Here is a 20,304-nt window from a genome sequence, read left to right as displayed (position 1 = left end):
CAGAGAATAACCATTCGCAGCTGGATGAACACTCAGGTTGGACAGTCCCTCTCTCACAAGGCCTAGCAGCCAACAAGGTGCTTATTCAGGAATGAAGTCTTTGTCACAGACGTTGTTGCAGAACACGTAGGAAACTAAGCTGTAGAACATTTGTAGGATACCTGGATCTTTCAGCCTGCTTGGTGATATCCACAAGACTGGATTCTCTCGGTTACTTCAGGCCTTCCAGGCTCTTGTTAAGAAAACCAAACTCACACGTGGTGCTCTTCTAAAGAGTCCTCCCCTGGAATGCTTGAAGTACAATGGGTCTCTCCCGAACCGGAAACAGCACCCAACCACCTCAGAATCCTCCTTTAGTTTCCCTGCCTCGGGCTAGCCAGCCACAAGGCATTAGAATTGGGTAGATCCACACCCCAGGCCATAGCCTTCCTGGGGGCTGGTCAGGAGGACCAGGACCAAGTAGTCAGCACATCATACTGGACCGGAACCCCGAGCCACATGACGTCCGTCTCTTAAATACCCTCTCCCAGAGGGCACAGCGAGAGGGCCACCCCCACTGACCTGGCTCCGAAAAAGTGTAACTTAAGCGCCTGACCAGACCATAGTTCTACGCCTGCCACAAGAGACAGGGCCCCATGTGGCCAGGCTGAACATCTCACAACCCAGTCAAATTTAGACAAATAGACCCAAACCAAACTGTAGCTTGGGTAAAGTTTTAACTTTGAAAAACACACAACGCTCTTCGGGAGCCCGCCGCTACATGTGTGTAAAATACATCACTTCTGAAAAGACTATTGAGACACTGTATGCTACAACAGACAAATATAACAGGTTTTGGATGTCACGAAGGGACTTTATGATTTAATACTTTCGCTGCCACATAGAAAATACATTGGTGGCAGCAGGGGGTGTGTACATCTATATCTAACGCGTAGTAAAGAAAAAAGTGTAAAAAATTTAAGTTCCTCCCAAGCACTTAACCACTTGCCCTCCGGAAGGTTTACCCCCCTTCATGACCCAGACATTTTTTTTTCTTTTGTGCGATACGCACTGCGTTATTCTAACTGACAATTGCGCAGTCGTGTGATGATGTACCCAAATAAAATTGATGTCCTTCTCCCCCCCCCCCCATCTAAATAGAGATTTATTTTGGTGGTATTCGGCGGCTTTTATTTTTTGCGCTAAACAAAAAAGACAGACAATTTTGGGGGGAAAAAATGTTTTTTTTACTTTCTGCTATAAAACACATCCAATAAAAACATGTAAAAAAAAATCGAATTTCTTCATCAATTTGTATTCTGCTACATGTTTTTGGTATATAAAAAAAAACCTATCCCAATAAACATATATTGATTGGTTTGTGCAAAAGTTATAGCATCGACAAACTATGGGATATTTTATTTTAATGTCTTTTACTAGTAATGGCAGCGATCAGCGACGGACACTTTTGGGGACCAGTAACACCAATACACAATCACTATACTAATGACACTGGCGGGGAAGGGGTTAACAGGGGCAGTCAAAGGGTTAAATGTGTTCCTAGGAAGTGTTTTCTAACCGTGGTGGGGGGGGGGGGGGGGTGCTTTAACTGTGGGAAGACAGAGGTCCTTGTTCCTGCTTAGCAGAAGCACAGAATGTCTGTCTTCATTTACAAACACAATGGCGATCTGCCTTGTTTACATTAATTATGCTACACATGTTACGTGTGCACGCCAGAGTGAAAGCAATAATTCTAGGTTCACTATTCATGGTTCACGCGAAACTGATAACCTGTATGGGCTTTTAAATTATTACCTAAGGAAAATATAGGGTACTGAAGTCTTATCTCCAGGTCCCCCCTCGTGACCAGACCAATTTTCAGCTTTCAGTGCTCTCACACTTTGAATGACAATTACTTAGTCATGTAACGCTGTACGCAAGTTCATTTTTTGTCCTTTTTTTCCCACAAATAGAGCTTTCTTTTGGTGGTATTTGATCACCTCTGAGTTTTTTTTATTTTTTGCGCGATAAATGAAAAAATACGCATTTTTCTTTATTTCTGTGATACAATTTTGCAAATTATTAATTTGTCTTCAGAAATTTTGGCCGCAATTTATACTGCTACATATCCTTGGTAAAAATAACCCAAATTAGTGGATATTATTTGGTTTGTGAAAGTTAAAGAGTCTACAAGCTGTGGTGCAAATCATACAAAATTGATCACATCTGAAGTACTGGTGGCCTATCTCATTTCTTGAGACCCGAACAAGCCATAAAAATACAAATACCCCCCAAATGACCCCTTTTTTTGAAAGTAGACATTCCAAAGTATTTAGTAAGAGGCATGGTGAGCTTTTTGATGTTGTCATTTTTCCCCACAATTCTTTGCCAAATGAAGATTTATTTATTTTATTTTCACAAAATTGTCATTGTAATAGGTTATTTCTCTCACATGGCATGTGTATACCACAGATGATGCCCCAAAATAAATTCTGCTGCTCCTCCTGAGTATTACGATACCACATGTGGGGGACTTTTCCACAGCCTAGCCACTCAGAGAGGCCCAACATGCAGGGAGCACCATCAGGTGTTCTAGGAGCCTAAATTACACATCTAACTTGTTGACTACCCTTTTACTACACTTTTGAAGGCCCTGGAGCACCAGGACAATGACACGTGGCACTGATGACACGTGGCACCGATGACACGTGGCACTGATAACAGATGCCATGAATACGTGGCACTGACACGTGACACCTCTGACAGATGGCACTAATACGTGGCACTGATGACACGTGGCTCTAATACATGGCACTGATGACACGTGGCTCTAATACGTGGCACTGATGACAGATGGCATGTGACACTGACAGGTGGCATTGATGGCAGATGGCACTGATACGTGGCACTGATGACAGATGTCCCTAATATATGGCACTGTTGACACGTGACACTGATATGGCACTGATGATGGCGCTATGTGGCACTGTTGACACGTGACACTGATATGGCACTGATGACAGATGGCACTATGTGGCACTGATGACAGATGCCACTTATACGTGGCACATGGCACTGACAGGTGGCAGTGGGGACAGGTGGCAGTGGGGACAGGTGGCAGTGACATTGTGGGCACTTTATTTTATGTGTTTTGTTTTTTTCCTACTCACGGCCGCTGCAGTCCTTCATCTCTCCCTCCTCACATGCTGTCTGTCTGGGAGGGAGAGCAGGTGATCAAAGATGATCTCATATGTTTACATATGAGATCATCTCTCATTGGACACGCCGATCGCACTGTAAACGGCCGCTGTGAATGGCCATGTCCAAGGGACACGGCCAGCATAGCACTTCTCCGATGCACGCTCGTGGGAGAGCGCATTGCGGAAGTAAACAGGAGGATGTCCAGGGACGGCCTCCCGGCAATTGGCGTCCGTGCTGCAGCCGTCTTTCGGCTATAGCGCGGACACCTAGTGGTTAAGGATTGACATGTTGGCTATCCGTTTACTCGGCACAACCTCATCTTTTATGTTTTAACAAAATATATTAGTGCGCTAAAATCCATCCTCAGTACTTGGATAAAACCAAATGATAATGTATAAATACCCAGTATAAGTACCCAATAATAGGAGTATTCGCAATAAATTAATAAATCCCTGTGCGAATAAATAAATTAATAATGCATATATAAAAGTGGTACACAGCAGTGGTGCACAGAAATGAACCTTACCTGAATGCAGAAGCAGTAGATGTTTGTAATTAAGTGATGATTAATTAATTTGTTTGATCCATTTGTGTTTGCTGGCACGTTGGGTATAATCAGCTATTAAGCAATAGGATTTTTATGCACGCAAGGCACTTTATATTTGTATTCACTATATGTGGATGATTTTTTGGATTAGTTTGGTTTACACACACCATCCTTATGCACGTAAAGCACTTTATATCTGTATTTACTATATGTAGTTAATTTCATGGATTAATTTGGTTTACACATAAATGAATAATATATAAAAGTGGTATGTGTAAACCAAATTAATCCATGAAATTAACTACATATAGTAAATACAGATATAAAGTGCTTTATGTGCATAAGGATGGTGTGTGTAAACCAAACTAATCCAAAAAATCATCCACATATAGTGAATATTTATACATTATCATTTGGTTTGATCCAAGTACTGAGGATGGATTTTAGTGCACTAATATATTTTATATTACTTTTACATTGCACAAGTGAAGGATCACTGTTTTTTTTTTTTTTTTTTTAGTGCAGCTATTTTCAGCAAGTAATTTCGGTATATATATCTTTTGAGAATTTTTTCTGCATCAGCGCTTGAGTATTTTGTATAAAATAGCAGTCATGCAGTCTCTTACACCCTGAAATGGAACCAAGGGTTTTCTCCGGGGCCTGAGCAACAGTTCTTTTAGTTGACAAAAAGAGATAAGATGCTAACTTTTACTGGTGTGCATACAAGCCCGGTATAGGGCAATGTATCAAGATGAATTGGCATCTTTACGAATAGTCCGATGAAACTGGGTGTGCAACAGGCTAAAACCTTGATACCAAAAACCTATTAATAGCGGACAAGCCCACCAGGTATGTAAAACATCCCCATTATGGCCACAACTCCGAGAAGAGCGGTCAAAAGAACCGGGATTGGCATGGGCAATTAGGACCAGGACCCAATACCGCCTCATGAGCACTTTGTATGCTGCTTCCAGGGTAGTGGTGTTGGAACAAGCATTTTGCTACAGAAGATCAGGCTCTTCTCCATTCCACCAGGGCAATCTCAGACATCAAGTCTCGCTCCCACTGAGTCGCATAGTAGAGGGAAGTAGGGGACGCTCGACAATTCAGAGACACATTGAGGGTGAAGATGAAGCCAGATGACCCTGGAAAGTGTTGACGGATGCGTTCTAAGAGTGTTTTCTGAAAAGGATAGTTAGAGCTGTGACGGATGGATAAGATCAAGCACCGGAGCTGGAGATAGCGGAAAAACTTAGACTGCGTGGCCTCATGCGTTTCACAGATGGCAGCCCACGTTGGGAAGGACCGGGTGGACAAAGTGTTGCATGTGCGAGAAACCACAAGAGGTCCACTAGGAAAACCAAGCTGATCCAGACCTGGAGGAAATTAACCACTTCCCGACCAGCGCACGACGATGTACGTCGACAGCATGGCACGGGCAGGCATATTGGCGTACATGTACGTCCAATATTCGTTGCCGCCGTGCCATCGGGAGCGCGCCGCCGGCGGCGCGCTCCCGCGCTGGTCGGGACCTCCGTGAGTCCGGTCGCGGGACCCGCGGACTCGATCGCCGCGGGCATCCCCGCGATCGTCTCACGGAGCGGCGGAATGGAGGAAATGCTGTATAAACAACATTTTCTCATTCTGCCTAGCAACTAGTGACGCTGATCTCTGCTCCATGTGATTGGAGCAGAGATCAGTGTACACTAAATGAAAGCCCAACCCCCCCACAGTTAGTAACACACCCCTAGGAACACTTAACCCCTACACTGCCACCCACAGGTTAACCCTTTCACTGCCAGTGTCATTTACACAGGAATCACTGCATTTATATAGCAGTGATTACTGTATAAATGACAATGGTCCCAAAAATGTGTCAAAAATGTCCGATGGGTCCCTGACAATGTCGCAGTCACAATAAAAATCGCAGATCGCCGCCATTACTAGTAAAAAAAAAAATAATAAAAAATTATTAATAAAAATGCTATAAAACTATCCCTATTTTGTAAACGCTATAACTTTTGCGCAAACCAATCAATAATCGCTTATTGCGATTTTTTTTTACCAAAAATATGTAGAAGAATACGTATCGGCCTAAATTGAGGGAAAAAAATGTTTTTTTATATATTTTTGGGGGATATTTATTATAACAAAAAGTAAAAAATAATGCGTTTTTTTTCAAAATTGTCGCTCTATTTTTGTTTATAGCGCAAAAAATAAAAACCGCATGGGTGATCAAATACCACCAAAAGAAAGCTCTATTTGTGGGAAAAAAAGGACGTCAATTTTGTTTGGGAGCCACGTCGCACGACCGCGCAATTGTCAGTTAAAGCGACGCAGTGCCGAATCGCAAAAAGTGGTCTGGTCTTTGACCAGCAAATTGGTCCGGTCTGAAAGTGGTTAAGGATTATTGAAGTGAAAAATAAATCAGACAGATGCAAAGGATATCAAAAAAATTATGACAATTTTATTTATTGCAAAATTTAAAACCAATATATTTCATAAAATATGAGCTCTGGTGTCACTATATCCCCAATATAACAAAAACAAGGTGATAAACATAGATTAGGCAGATATTGACTATGTACAATTTAAGAATTGTGATCCTGCCAGAAAACAAAACAGCGCATTTCAATTGCAAGGATCATGGTCAAGAAGAGGAGTTTTCACTAGTTTTTTTTTATTTAGGGCTTGAGGTACCTATGAGTTGTATGCCCTTAGAGAGTTCAATGCACACCCGATAAATATCATGTCTGCCTCCATGCAACCACCACTGCTGACTGTCCCAAATGTTGCACCTTGCTGGGGGCGGATATGATTTATCTGGTGTGCAGAGAACCAGGGTGGATTTCATTTAAATCAACTCTATTTTAAAGTGGTTGTAAACCCTTGTTTACAACATTGTTATAGGTAAGCCTATATTAAGGCTTACCTGTAGCTAACAAGGATATCTCCTAAACCTGCACGGTTTAGGAGATATCCCTTTATTTGCATGTGTCAACGTCATGCGGCACATGCACACTTAAGACAACTGAAGCAATGGCGCTATATGCAGTTGCTTCAGTTGTACTGTGCCCTTCCCGCGTGCATGCGCGGAGTGACGTCATCACGGCTCCGGCTAATCACATCGCTGGAGCCGTGATAATCAGAAGTCTCTCTGGGACAACATGTTGGGGGGGGGGCGTGGACCGATGCAGGGGCTTCGATCTGAGGTAAGTGATACATAATTAGCTAGTATGCTAGGCATACTAGCTAATTATGCCTTTCTCTTGTAGGATTTTTTGTCTGTCTCCATTTTTTTTCGCTGTGGGTTTATTTCCTCTTTAAATCATAAGTTTTAAAGAGAAACTGTCATCTCTGTCCCATAGCAGCTCCTCCTCTGACCCGCTGTTGATTCACCGACAGCCACATTCACTTTAATGGGACAGTTGGTGATGCGGCAGTGACGCAACAAGGTGAGGGACGTGGCGGCAGCAGGTGAGTGGATGCCATGATGGATCTGACAGGACAGGTGCTCTTTAAATGTAAGGACTTATTCTTGTTTTTTGCAAACAAAATTAAGGTTTCCTATTTAGAATAATAAACTCTCAGGTTAGCAAAACAGCAATATCAGAACCAATGCAATCATACAGTCATAAAGGAATATTCCTGTACTTTGTTTTATCTCATGGTTACTGTGAAGTTGTGTGGATGCATCAATGCAGTGCGTTATATCAGCTGGCAGAGCTTGATTCATTGGATTAGTTTACCAAAAATTTAAATATTTCAGAATATACAGCCTCATACTACAAAACTAAGCTCCATTTCATGTTGAATAAACAAAATTATTAATGTATCTTAAATAGAAAACTATCATTAGATAGATTTTTACTCCAAAAGCATTTTATTAAAATAAATTTGATAAAAATGCAAAAAATCGATTTCAAATCAAAAGATCTGATTTTACATTTTTTTTAACCGCTTGCCAACTGCCCGCCGTTGATGGAACACATTTAATATCTTGATTGCCCCCCTGGTGTTAACCCCTTCCCTACCAGTGACATTTACACATTAATCAATACATTTTTATAGCACTGATGTCAATGGTCCCAAAAATGTGTCAAAGGTATCCAATCTCTCCGCCGCAATGTCGCAGTCCTGAAAAGAATTGCAGATTGCTGCCATTACTGGTAAAAAAAAAATACATCTATCCCCTATATTGTAGACACACTAACTTTTGCGCAAACCAATAAATATACTCTTATTGTGATTTTTTTTTAAATATATGTAGAAGAATATATATCGGCCTAAACTGAAAAAGAAATTAATTTTTTCTTTTTCATACATCATGGGACACCGAGTTAGGCTAATATTCATTACCTGCTGGGTTATACTTCATCTCCAGGTGAATGGACACTGGACACTGATCGACCAAAGGTCTTTAGACAGGAAGTGATCCCCTATATAACCCCTCCCATACAGGAAGTACTTCAGTTTTTTACCAGTGTCTGCAAGGTGGATGATACGGTTGTTTTGAGCTCTCTGAGCTCCAGGTCTCTAGTTCCACAAACGGTTCTTAAATGAATCAAGGGATCGACCGATAGGATCAATTTGACACAGGCTTTATATGTTTAGATAAATGGTACCTGAGCCTTACAAAGAAGACTCAAGATCTGCAAGGTTTTCCCTGTAACGCGGCCTCCAGGCGCTGGACCCTGGTGGAATCCTGGACATTACAGCACTAATGCATTCCTGCAGGGTGCTGTACATGTCCAATGGAGTGGACCCTAAACATGAAAATGGTGGCCAGTCCTTGAAGGTCCTCAAGTGACAGTAACCAGCCATGATGGGTGAACTTTGGGCTCTCAGTTTCTAAGCTGCCCTGCTCCTGGACGGGTCAGTGAAACACCCTTATTTACTTATTGTGGGGTGTCCCAGTGATTGTAACAATAAGTCAAGCTAGCCATGGTGCATGTGGCTTCGTGCACAGGTGCTGTAGCCTTTACCTAGGCACATGAACATACGCAAATACAGCCACTCCCGTTCGCCAGGATCATGCACGTGCATACGCACGCACAGAATGTTCAGGTGCACAGCCAGCTTATTTAAGCTCTGTTTGCCAAGCATGCAGTGCTTCCAGAAGGCAGCTGTGAGTCTGCTTCCGAGCAATCTGGACAAGAAGTTAGTGTCTGCCTCTCAATCACAGAGGTTTTTGATCCTGACTCTGAGGCCTCTTGAGACCGCACCGACTTTCCCTCTACACCCCCTGTTGGAACATGTGGTGTATGCTGATTGGAAACATCCTGATCGGATTTTTGTTCCTCCTAAGAGGATTTCCCTTTTTATATCCCATGGATGAAAAGTTTGTTAAAAAATGGAGCATGCCAGCCATAGATGCAGCAGTCTCTTCTTTAACCACTTGACCACTGGGCACTTAAACACCCTTAGGGCCGGTTCACACAGGGGGCGATGCGAGGCGACACCGACTTGCCTCGCCGCGACCTGCCGCGACCTCAGCGGCGACTTGCAAATGACTTCTGTATAGAAGTCAATGCAAGTCGCCCCGAGGTCGCCCAAAAGTAGTACAGGAACCTTTTTTCTGAGTCGGAGCGACTCGAGTCGCTCCTCTCAGAACGGTTCCATTGTACAGAACGGGGGCGACTTGTCAGATCGCGGCAAGGCAAGTCGTGTCGCCTCGCATCGCCCCCAGTGTGAACCGGCCCTTAATAACCAGACCAATTTTCAGCTTTCAGTGCTCTCACATTTTGAATGACAATTACTCAGTCATGCAACACTGGACCTATATGAAATTTTTGTCCTTTTTTTCACACAAATAGAGCTTTCTTTTGGTGGTATTTAATCACTGCTTGGTTTTTTATTTTTTGTGCTATAAAAGAAAAAAGACCGAAAATTCTGTTAAAAAAAAAAAAAAAGAATTTTTCTTAGTTTCTGTTATAAAATTTAGCAGATTAGTAATTTTCCCAAGTTCGTCTTTTAGGACAGCCACCTTGGAGAGACTGGCTCCTCCCCTCTTAGGAAACACCGCCTTCAATTTCATGATTTAAGCCTCGTCCTCGCTCCGTCCCTCAGTTATGAGTTTCCACCGATGGGGAGACACCGCTAAGGAACCTTAGCTAAATCAGTTGGCGAGACTGAAGCTATCTGAGCGGAGCTCTGGCCCCGCTCGGCAGTCCGATCGTCTATCGGACTACTTTCGGCAGTCCGGTCAGCTGGGGAGCTGAATTTTCGTACTGACCATACACTCTAAACTTCACTTGGGGAAAGCAGGAAGTTTTAGAGGTTCATCCGTTCGTTCACCCAGGAGGGTGCTTCAACAGGATAGGCAGTCCGGTCGGCTGGGGAGCTAAACTCTTTTTACACGCACTCACTCACCTTTTTACACGCACTCTAAGCTGGCTCCTCCCCTCTTAGGAAACACCGCCTTCAATTTCATGATTTAAGCCTCGTCCTCGCTCCATCCCTCAGTTATGAGTTTCCTCCGATGGGGAGACACCGCTAAGGAACCTTAGCTAAATCAGTTGGCGAGACTGAAGCTATCTGAGCGGAGCTCTGGCCCCGCTCGGCAGTCCGATCGTCTATCGGACTACTTTCGGCAGTCCGGTCAGCTGGGGAGCTGAATTTTCGTACTGACCATACACTCTAAACTTCACTTGGGGAAAGCAGGAAGTTTTAGAGGTTCATCCGTTCGTTCACCCAGGAGGGTGCTTCAACAGGATAGGCAGTCCGGTCGGCTGGGGAGCTAAACTCTTTTTACACGCACTCACTCACCTTTTTACACGCACTCTAAGCTTCGCTTGGGGAAAGCAGGAAGTTTAGGGAGGTCCATCCCTTCGTTTCGCCCAGTGGGGCGCTGCAACAAGACGTCCAAGGTCCCCCTGTGTTTACAGTCGGCTTGGAGCTGGAGGCCGGACCGGATGACGGGCGACGTCAGTTCCAGTGGGGGCGGACCTCTTCGTTGGATCCGCGTCTTCCGGTTCCGGACGCGGCACGTAAAAGGGGACCAAGCGTTCGGCTGGTGCAGCCTCTCTTTCTAAAGTTGTACAGGCAGCTGTAGGAGGCACGTTCGTACCACTCTTCCTCAACAGGAGAATGTCCGAAGCAGAGGCTTCAAGAGCTCCTGGAGATAACAGCACCAGCCACTCAAAGGTAAGGGGAACCCTGGGGAGGTGTTCCCTTACTTTATAACCAGTAGCTCCACTGGTGTTTTCCCCCTTGGTGGTCGGGGGGAAGGGCAGTGCGTCTGGGATCCTGGTGATGGTTGATCCTGGGGGGGGGCACTCCCGGTGGTCCTCTATGTAGCGCTGGTGTTTCTCTTTCTTTTTAAATCTTATGCTGCTCTCTCTTTTACTTCTGTTTTTCAGAAAGCCACGAGCAAGTCCCCCCATGGTTCTAGGAAGAAGTGTCCTTCATGTAGAGCCTCTATGGGGGATTCCTGGTCCAAGGCACTTTGTAAAGAGTGTATTGAGGGGTTGCTTAGGGAGCAGGCAGCAGAACAGGGTGCAGATCTGGCGGCTTCTGTGAAGGAACTCTCTAGTACTTTCCAGTCCTTCAAAACACTTTTCTCTAGTTTCCAGTGGCCTCAGCCCCAGAGCACTCCTACACCAGCGCAGCAGAGTGTACCATCTAGCCCAGTGGATGTTCCTCCCGCAGGTGGAGAGAATCCAGGGGGCTCCAGAGAGGAAGCTGAGGAAGAAGTTGACAGTGTCGGCTCAGACTCCCAAGGGGAATCTGACGATGGGGGGTTGGATGGGGAATCCAATAGAACCTCACGGTATAAGCTTTCCCTGGAGGAAGTGGACGAGCTCTTAGGGGCTATTCATACCACTTTAGGCATACAAGAGGAAAAGAAGGCATTGTCACTCCATGATCAGATGTACAAGGGCATGGGGGAACAGAAAAAGCGGGTGTTCCCGGTGCATGACGTCTTGATCGATGCCATCAGGAAGGAATGGCAGGATCCCGAAAGGAAACCTTTCTTTTCTGGGGCATTAAAACAAAGGTTTCCTTTTTCGGAAGAGGAGGCTCTTGTCTGGAATAAATCTCCCAGATTAGATGCTGCTTTTTCCCAGGTGTCCAGACACACTGATCTGGCCTTTGAGGACATGGGGGTACTTTCAAACCCTATGGATCGAAGGATGGATTCACTTCTAAAGAAGGCCTGGGATTCATCACAGGGAAATCTTAAGCCGGCCATGGCAGCCACAGTGGTGGCTCGTAATATGGAGTATTGGCTTACCCAGATTAACGCGCACATTGAAGCAGGGACGGCAAAGGAGACTATTCTATCCTCCATTCCCATGCTGCTTAAGGGGATAGCATACATTGCGGATGCTTCAGCTGAATCCGTGCGAATGTCTGCAAGGTCCTCGGCTCTGACCAACTCAGCTAGGAGGGCCTTATGGCTGAAGACCTGGCAGGGGGACAATGCGTCCAAAGCAAAGCTCTGTGGGATCCCTTTTACAGGAGACTTGCTGTTTGGGCCAGGTCTTGAAGCAGTGCTAGATCGCACGGCTGATAAGAAAAAGGCCTTTCCCATTAAGAGGAAATTTGGGGAGCAGTCAAAGAAAAAGACTCATCCTCAGAAAAAACTTGAAGCCCCTAGAACTGATCGGCAGAAGAAAAGTTGGGGGTTCAAGGGCAAGGGGTGCGGGGGAGCAATTTTTCACCCTCCTGAACAGCCCAAAAAGTCTCAATGACAGGGTCACAGTGGGAGGAAGGTTGGGGGCCTTTCTCCCACAGTGGGAGATGATCACCTCCAATCAGTTTGTGTTGGGGATCATCAGAAGAGGTTACCGTTTGGAGTTTTCAGAACTCCCCCCTCTGAGACTCCTTATCACCGAGCTGCCAAAATGTGCAGAAAAATCGTCTGCCCTTCTTTCCTCTCTTTATGATTTAGAGGAACAAGAAGTGGTAGTACGGGTCCCAGCAGGAGAGACAGGCAGGGGCTTCTATTCTCACGTTTTTGTGGTTCGCAAGCCTTCGGGAAAGTTCAGGCTCATCCTGAACCTGAAGCCTCTGAATGTCTCAGTCACCTACAGAAGGTTTCGGATGGATTCAGTTTACTCAGTGAAAGCGCTTCTTCCACCAAACTGTTTCATGGCATCGATAGATTTAAAAGATGCATACCTGCATATTCCCATCGCAGAGACCCACCAGCGTTTCCTCAGACTGGCAGTGAGAACCTCGGTAGTGGTGCTACACTTGCAGTTCAAAGCACTTCCCTTCGGGCTATCCTCTTCCCCCCGGATCTTCACCAAAGTGATGGCAGAAGTTCTGGCATTTCTGCGTCTCAGGGGAATCTCGGTGATCGCGTATCTTGACGATCTTCTCCTGTTTGCCCCTTCTCCAACGCAGTTGACTCGAGATTTACAGATAGCAAGAGACCTGTTTAGTAAGCCTGGGTTGGCTTCTGAACCTGGAGAAATCCAACTTAAATCCTTCCCAGAGGGTCACCTTCCTGGGGTATGTGTTGGACTCAACAGAACAAAAAGTCTTCCTCCCTTTAGAGAAAATTCAAAAGGTAGACAAGGCACTGTTGTTTCTCCAGGGCAGCCACCAGATCTCAGTAAGGAAGGTCATGTTGGCATTGGGCTTGCTGACGTCCACGCTCCCAGTGGTTCAGTGGGCGGGATTACATTACCGTCCTCTGCAATTATTTATACTGAAGGTTTGGGACCACAGCCAGGGGTCTCTGGATTCTTTGGTTTCGGTTCCAAATCTGGTAAAGAGGCCCCTTTGGTGGTGGAGAAAGGGAGCAAATTTGTCCCAAGGCCTAGAGTGGATTTTACTAATATCCAGGGTGGTCACAACCGATGCGAGCAGCTCAGGTTGGGGTGCACACCTAGACTCCCGTTTGATACAGGGTACCTGGGAGAGGAGGGAGTCGAAGAGATCCTCGAATTGGAGGGAGCTGAGGGCAGTAGATCTGGCTCTCAGGACCTTTCAGAGAGAACTCCGGGGGCATCATGTGAAAGTCAGGTCAGACAATTCCTCGGTGGTAGCTTACATCAACAGACAGGGGGGCACCAGGAGCGAATCCTTATGGGCCCTAGCAAAAGCCATCCTCAGGTGGGCCGAAGCAAATGTCCTGTCCTTTTCAGCGATCCACTTGAAAGGAGAGCAAAATCAGGTGGCAGATTTCCTCAGCAGGAGAACACTGAGAGAAGGCAACTGGGTTCTCAAGCAGGAGGTTTTCGAAATGATCACCCAGAGGTGGGGGATTCCTTCGATAGACCTCTTTGCCTCGAGGGAAAACGCGAAGGTAGCCATTTTCTTTTCTATAAACAGGGGAGACGGGGCGTTGGGGGTGGACGCACTAGCACAGAGTTGGGGTTTCTCCAGGTGCTATGCTTTCCCCCCTCCCGTGCTGATTCCGGCAGTGTTAAGGAAGTTTCAGGTGGAGAATACTACCCTTATTCTAATCGCACCTCACTGGCCCAGGAGGCCGTGGTTCTCCATTCTGAAGGGCCTGTCTGTAGAACCCCCCTGGATTCTCCCAGTCCAGGAAGATCTCCATTCTCAGGGTCCAATCTGCTGTCCTCAGGTGGAGCGGTGGAACCTTGCAGCTTGGCTTCTGAGGAGGAATTGCTGAATGAAGGGCAAGGGCTTCTCAGATTGTTTAGTAGCCACTCTCCTAAACTGCAGGAAAAAGGAAACCCAGACCATTTACTTAAAGGTATGGAGGCGGTTCAATAGCTGGTGCTCAGAGAGCTCCTTCAACGTGCGCAGCTCTGTAGCCGTTCTAGAGTTCCTGCAGGCTGGGGCAGATAAAGGTTTAGCCCTTGGAACACTGAAGGGTCAGGTATCCGCTTTAAGCGGGTTTCTAGAAAGGCATCTAGCATCAGACCCTCGGATAATGAGGTTCTTCAAAGCCCTAAGTAGGCAGAGACCTGTTTCAAATTCCCCCTTCCCAGTTTTGGATCTTTCTTTAGTTTTACAGTTTCTCACAGGAGAACCTTTTGAGCCATTGGAATCTTGCTCATTAAAACTGATCACTCTCAAAACTGTGTTTTTGGTGGCGATCACTACAGCAAGGAGAGTGAGTGAACTCGAAGCCCTTTCTGTTAGGGCACCTTTTTTTCAGGTCTTTCCGGACCGTTTGGTTTTTAAGACGGATCCGGCCTTTTTACCTAAGGTAGCCTCTAGTTTTCATAGAGTCCAGGAGATTGTGCTACCTACTTTCTGTTCAAATCCAGTAAGAGAACAGGAACACATCTTTCATAGATTGGATGTTAGAAGATGTGTCCTTCATTATTTAGATTGCACAAGTCAGTTCAGGAAGTCTGATTCACTTTTTGTGTTATTTTCAGGGGCTAGGAAGGGTTCCAAAGCCTCTAGACGTACGATAGCCAGATGGTTAAGGTTAGCCATTGGGCAGGCTTACGTGGCAGGGGGGTTAGAACCCCCAGTTGGGATTAGAGCACACTCAACCAGGGCAGTGGCAACTTCTCAGGCAGAGTGGGCTGGTGCATCTCCTGAACAGATCTGTAGAGCTGCAACGTGGTCCAGTTTTTCTACGTTCGTGAAACACTATAGACTGGATCTTCTGTCAGCCAAAGACCAAGCCTTTGGTCGTAAAGTGCTGCAAGCAGTGGTCCCACCCTAAGGTAATGTGCTCGCTTATCCTCTCTAAGGTGGCTGTCCTGAAAGACGAACTTGGGGAAAAATGGAGTTACGTACCGGTAACATCCTTTTCCGGGAGTCTTTCAGGACAGCACCGGTTCCCACCCAGGTTTTTGGAGATCGTCAGGAACTCATCACATGAGACTGTCAGGTAAGATTAAAAGTTTGTTTGACGTGTTCTTGTGTCTCCCCAGTTGGCCGGAGGTACTCTGGAAGAACTGAGGGACGGAGGGAGGACGAGGCTTAAATCATGAAATTGAAGGAGGTGTTTCCTAAGAGGGGAGGAGCCAGGGTCTCTCTAAGGTGGCTGTCCTGAAAGACTCCCGGAAAAGGATGTTACCGGTACGTAACTCCATTTTTTCTTCATAAATTTTTACTACTACATATCTTTGGTAAAAATAAGTACAAATTGGTGGATATTATTTGGTCTTTGTGAAAGTTATTGAGTCCAGAAGCTATGGTGCCAATATCTGAAAATTGATCACACCTGAAGTACTGACGCCCTATTTCAATTCTTGAAACCCTAACATGCCAGAAAAGTCCAAATACCCCCCCAAATGACCCCTTTTTGGAAAGAAGACATTCCAAGGTATTTAGTAAGAGGCATGATGAGTTTTTTGAAGTTGTAATTTCTTCCCACAATTCTTTGCAAAATCAAGATTTTTTTTTATGTTTTTTTTTTTCACAAAATTGTCATATTATCAGTTTATTTCTCACACACAGCATATGCATACCACAAATTACACCCCAAAGCACATTCTGCTATTACTCCCGAGTACGGCGATACCACATGTGTGAGACTTTTACACAGTGTGGCCACATACAGAGGCCCAACATGCAGGGAGCACCATCAGGCGTTCTGGAGCACCCAGGCCAATTCTGAAATTTCTCTCCTTCATGTAAAAATCATAATTTATTTGCTATAAAATTACATAGAATCCCAAAACATTATGTTTTTTTAGCAAACACCCTGGAGAATACAATGGTGGTCGTTGCAACTTTTTATCTCGCACAGTATTTGTGCAGCAATTTTTGAATGCTTTTTAAAAAAAAAAAAAAACAATTTTGTGCTTAGAAAAAAAAAAACACAGTAAAGTTAGCCCATTTTTTGCATAATGTGAAAGATGAAGTAAAGTCGAGTAAATAGATACCTAACATGTCACTCTTCAAAATTGCACACGCTCGTGGAATGGCGCCAAACGTCGCTACTTAAAAATCCCCATAGGCGACGCTTTAACATTTTTTTTACTGGTTACATGTTTTGAGTTACAGAGGAGGTCTAGGGCTAAAATTATTGCTCTCGCTCTAACGTTCGCAGCGATACCTCACATGTGTGGTTTGAACACCGTTTTTATATGTGGGCGGGACTTGCGTATGCGTTCGCTTATGCATGTGAGCACATGGGGACAGGGGCGATTTAAAAAAAAAGTTTTTCTTATTGTTCATTTTACTTTATTTTAGTTTGACATTTTTTTCCCCAAAAATAAATTTTTTGATCACAATGTAAATATCCCTTGTGATAGGAATATGGCATGACAGGTCCTCTCTACAGTGAGATATGGGGTCAATAAGACCCCACATCTCTCCTCTAAGCTGGAAAGCCTGAAATAAAAAAATAAAAAAAGATTCTGGCTTTGATTGTATTGGTGAGTCGGTAGAAGCACCGGAGGGTGGCGGGAGGGGGGTCGGGTGTCTATGGCTGGGTATTGCAGGGTATCTCCGAGTATGGCTGGGTATCTTCGGGTATGGCAATTTGGCAATTTATGGCAGGGTATTGCAGAGTATTGGCTGGAATTGTACTTCAGAGTATTGGCGGGTACTGGAGGGTATTGGTGGGTATTGCAGAGCATTGGTGGGTATTGCAGAGTATTGGCTGGGAATTGAGGGGTTAATTTTCGGTGAGCAGCGATGTGGGCACTGCAGATGCAGCCCACAGCGCTGCCGACACTGATCTCTTCCCCCTCCGCTGTACCGATCGGTACAGAGAGGGGGAGGGAGGAACCATAAAGGATCAGATCAGACCGCCTGATAGGCCTAACCAGGGGGATGATCTGCCTGAAAATAAGGCAGATATTCCTCAAGCGCTGTGTTTTGCTCCTTAAAGGATTCAATACAGCAGGGTTCTCATTTGGTTCTCTTGTCTGTACATATGCACAGACTTTTGTGGCTTAAGAACTGGTCAGCCGAGCTTCCTTGTAAGAAGTTCTTAGCAGGTTTCCCCTTTAACCACTTGAGGTCCAGGCCATAGCCGAATAACGCCTACAGCGCGGACCTCAATTTCCGGGAGGCCGTCATATGACGTCCTCCCCTGTGCACGCTGCCTGCGCATGCTGTGATCACCGAGTCACTGAGACTCAGGTGATCCCCGATCCGAGTAAGGGGCCGGTACTGGCCCCTTACCTTGTGATCAGCTGTCAGCCAATGACAGCTGATCACATGATGTAAACAAAAGCTCGGTAATCGTTTTTTTTTTTTTTCCTCCTCGTGCTATCAGCGTGAGGAAAAAAAGAAAAAAGCAGATTACCGGCTTATGTTAAAGGGACATTAGTGCCGTAGATTAAGGAACACAGGCACGTCATCTGTGCCAATCAGTACCCCCTTACAGTGCCACCTGTTTTTGCCACCTGCCAGTGCCCAGCAGTGCCACCTATCAATGCCCACAAGTGCCACCTATCAATGCTCACCAGTGGTGCCAATCAGTGCCACCTATCAGTGTAAGCAATCACAGTGCCCATCACTGCCACCTATCGGTGCCCATCACTGCCGCCTCATCAGCGTACATCAATGAAGGAGAAAAATTACCTGTTTGCAAAATTTTTATGACAAAATATAAAAAAAAAAAATTTTTTTTAATTCAGTATTTTTCAATTTTTTTTAACAAAAAATAAAAACCGCAGAGGTGATAAAATACTACCAAAAGAAAGCTCTATTTGTGGGGAAAAAATTTCATTTGGGTACAGTGTTGTATGACCGCGTAATTGTCATTCAAAGTGCATCAGCGCTGAAAGCTGAAAATTGGTCTGGACAGGAGGGGGGTTTAATGCAAGAGTTCCGCCGTGTTTTTTTTTTTTTTTAAAGTCAGCAGCTACAAATACTGCAGCTGCTGGCTTTTAAAATATGGGCACTTAGCCTTCCAGCTCACCCGCGATGTCGGCACCCCGAAGGTGAACTGTCGATCGGCTCTCTGGTGCTGCCGCCGCCATTTTCAGGTACATTAGATAGGGGGCACCAGACAACCCTGACTACAGATATCAGTCTTTCAGGCTGGGGAGCAACCCTAGAAGGGCTCACAGCTCAGGGGAAATGTTCAAGCACAGAACAAATCCTGCCCATCAACGGCTTGGAATTACGGGCAGTACGACTGTCCCTACAGTCCTGGGCGGTGGAGCTTTAGGACTACCCTATCAGGATTAAGTCCGACAATGCCACTGCAGTGGCCTATATAAACCACCAAAGCGGTACCAGGAGTCGTTCAGCTCTGAAGGAGGTGAACCACATAATTAGCCTGGGCAGAGGGACATGTGCCGATCCTATCGGCAGTCCATATCCCGGGAGTAGAGAACTGGAAGGAAAATGATATCAGTCGCCAGCAAATCTGCCAGGGACAATGGTCCCTACACCCAAGAGTGTTCCAGGAAATTTTGCCAACATTGGGGATGGCCAGAGGTTGACCTACTGGCATCCAGGTTCAACAACAAGCTACAGCAGTTTGTGTCCCGAACAAGAGATCGTCTGGCAATCGGAGCAGATGCTCTTGTAGTTCCATGAATCCAGTACTTCCTGGTTTATGTTTTCCCTCCGATCCCTCTCCTTCCACATTTGTTGCGCAGGATTTGGAGAGAGGGAGTTCCAGTCATTCTAGTGGCACCAGCCTGGCCTAGAAGGCCCTGGTTCCCGGGGGTTGTGAGACTGACAATAGATGGGCCATGGACGCTTCCACGGCACCCCAGTCTACTGTCTCAAGGTCCTATATTCCACCCCAATTTACAGTCTCTAAATTTGATGACATGGCTATTGAAGCCAGGGTGTTTAAGGGCCCTTGCATTTTGGGACCAGTTCTGTCTACCCTAGTGAATGCTAGAAAATCCGTCACTAGGAAGATCTATCATAAGGTCTGGAAGACTTATATTGTTTGGTGTGAAGCCAAAAAAATTACATCCTCGGAAATACGTGATTGGGAGAATTCCCTCTTCTACAGTCAGCTGTGCAAATCAAATTGACTGAGTACAATCAGAGCTCAAGTTTCGGCCCTATCAGTATTCTTCCAAAGGCCTTTAGCCTCCCATTCACTGCTCCGAACCTTTATGCAGGGTGCAACTCGCTTGCTTCCCCCCCATTAGGTCACCTATGTGTCCTTGGGACTTGAACTTGGTGCTGTCTGTGTTACAGAAACAACCATTTGAACTTATCAAAGAAATCCCATTAAACTTACTGTCACGCAAGCTAGCCTTCCTGATGGCTATCGCCTCTGCTAGAAGGCTGTCAGGTTGGTGGCCCTTTCATTCAGGGAACCGTACTTGATCCTTCAGGTGCCAGCACAGAGGCGGGTGGATACAAAGAGGTGCAGGCATGAGCAAAGAGTAGATGGGTGACGGTTAGGAAGGGTAGAGGGGGAAGTGTCAAGGAGGCCGATCCAGGGCTGGAGCATTCCAATAAGTACGTTCCATTGAGTGACATCAGTGCAACCGGTCAGGGACCAGCACTGCTGGAGCAGAGGGACTCTCCTAGCTGCCAGAGGAAGAACTCCTTCAGCGAGAGTTGGGGGGAAGCGAAGGGAAAGGAAAGACAGATTCTGGTGTTAGGGGACTCAATTCTTAGGACAGAGAGGCCAATCTGTAACAAAGACCTGAAGTGCCAAACAGTATGTTGTCTACCGGGCGCTCGGGCTCAGCACATCATGGATCTGTTGGACAGACTACTGGGAGGGGGATAGGGAAATTTAGTAGCAAGTCCTA

General features: G+C 45.7%; 1 protein-coding gene across 2 annotated transcripts in view; it reads left to right on the top strand.

The window, feature by feature from the left end:
• Window positions 1–20,304, top strand: part of PCGF2 (polycomb group ring finger 2) — a 276,564-nt gene that overhangs the window by 198,606 nt on the left and 57,654 nt on the right. The gene's annotated exons all lie outside the window — the stretch shown is intronic.

Source organism: Lithobates pipiens, unplaced genomic scaffold (assembly GCF_037356315.1).
Source record: "Lithobates pipiens isolate NorthernLeopardFrog02 unplaced genomic scaffold, aLitPip1_a1.2 Scaffold_28, whole genome shotgun sequence".
NCBI classification, from domain to species: domain Eukaryota; kingdom Metazoa; phylum Chordata; class Amphibia; order Anura; family Ranidae; genus Lithobates; species Lithobates pipiens.
The sequence above is the reverse complement of the archived record's forward strand: the minus strand, read 5'-3'. Positions and strand labels throughout refer to the sequence as shown.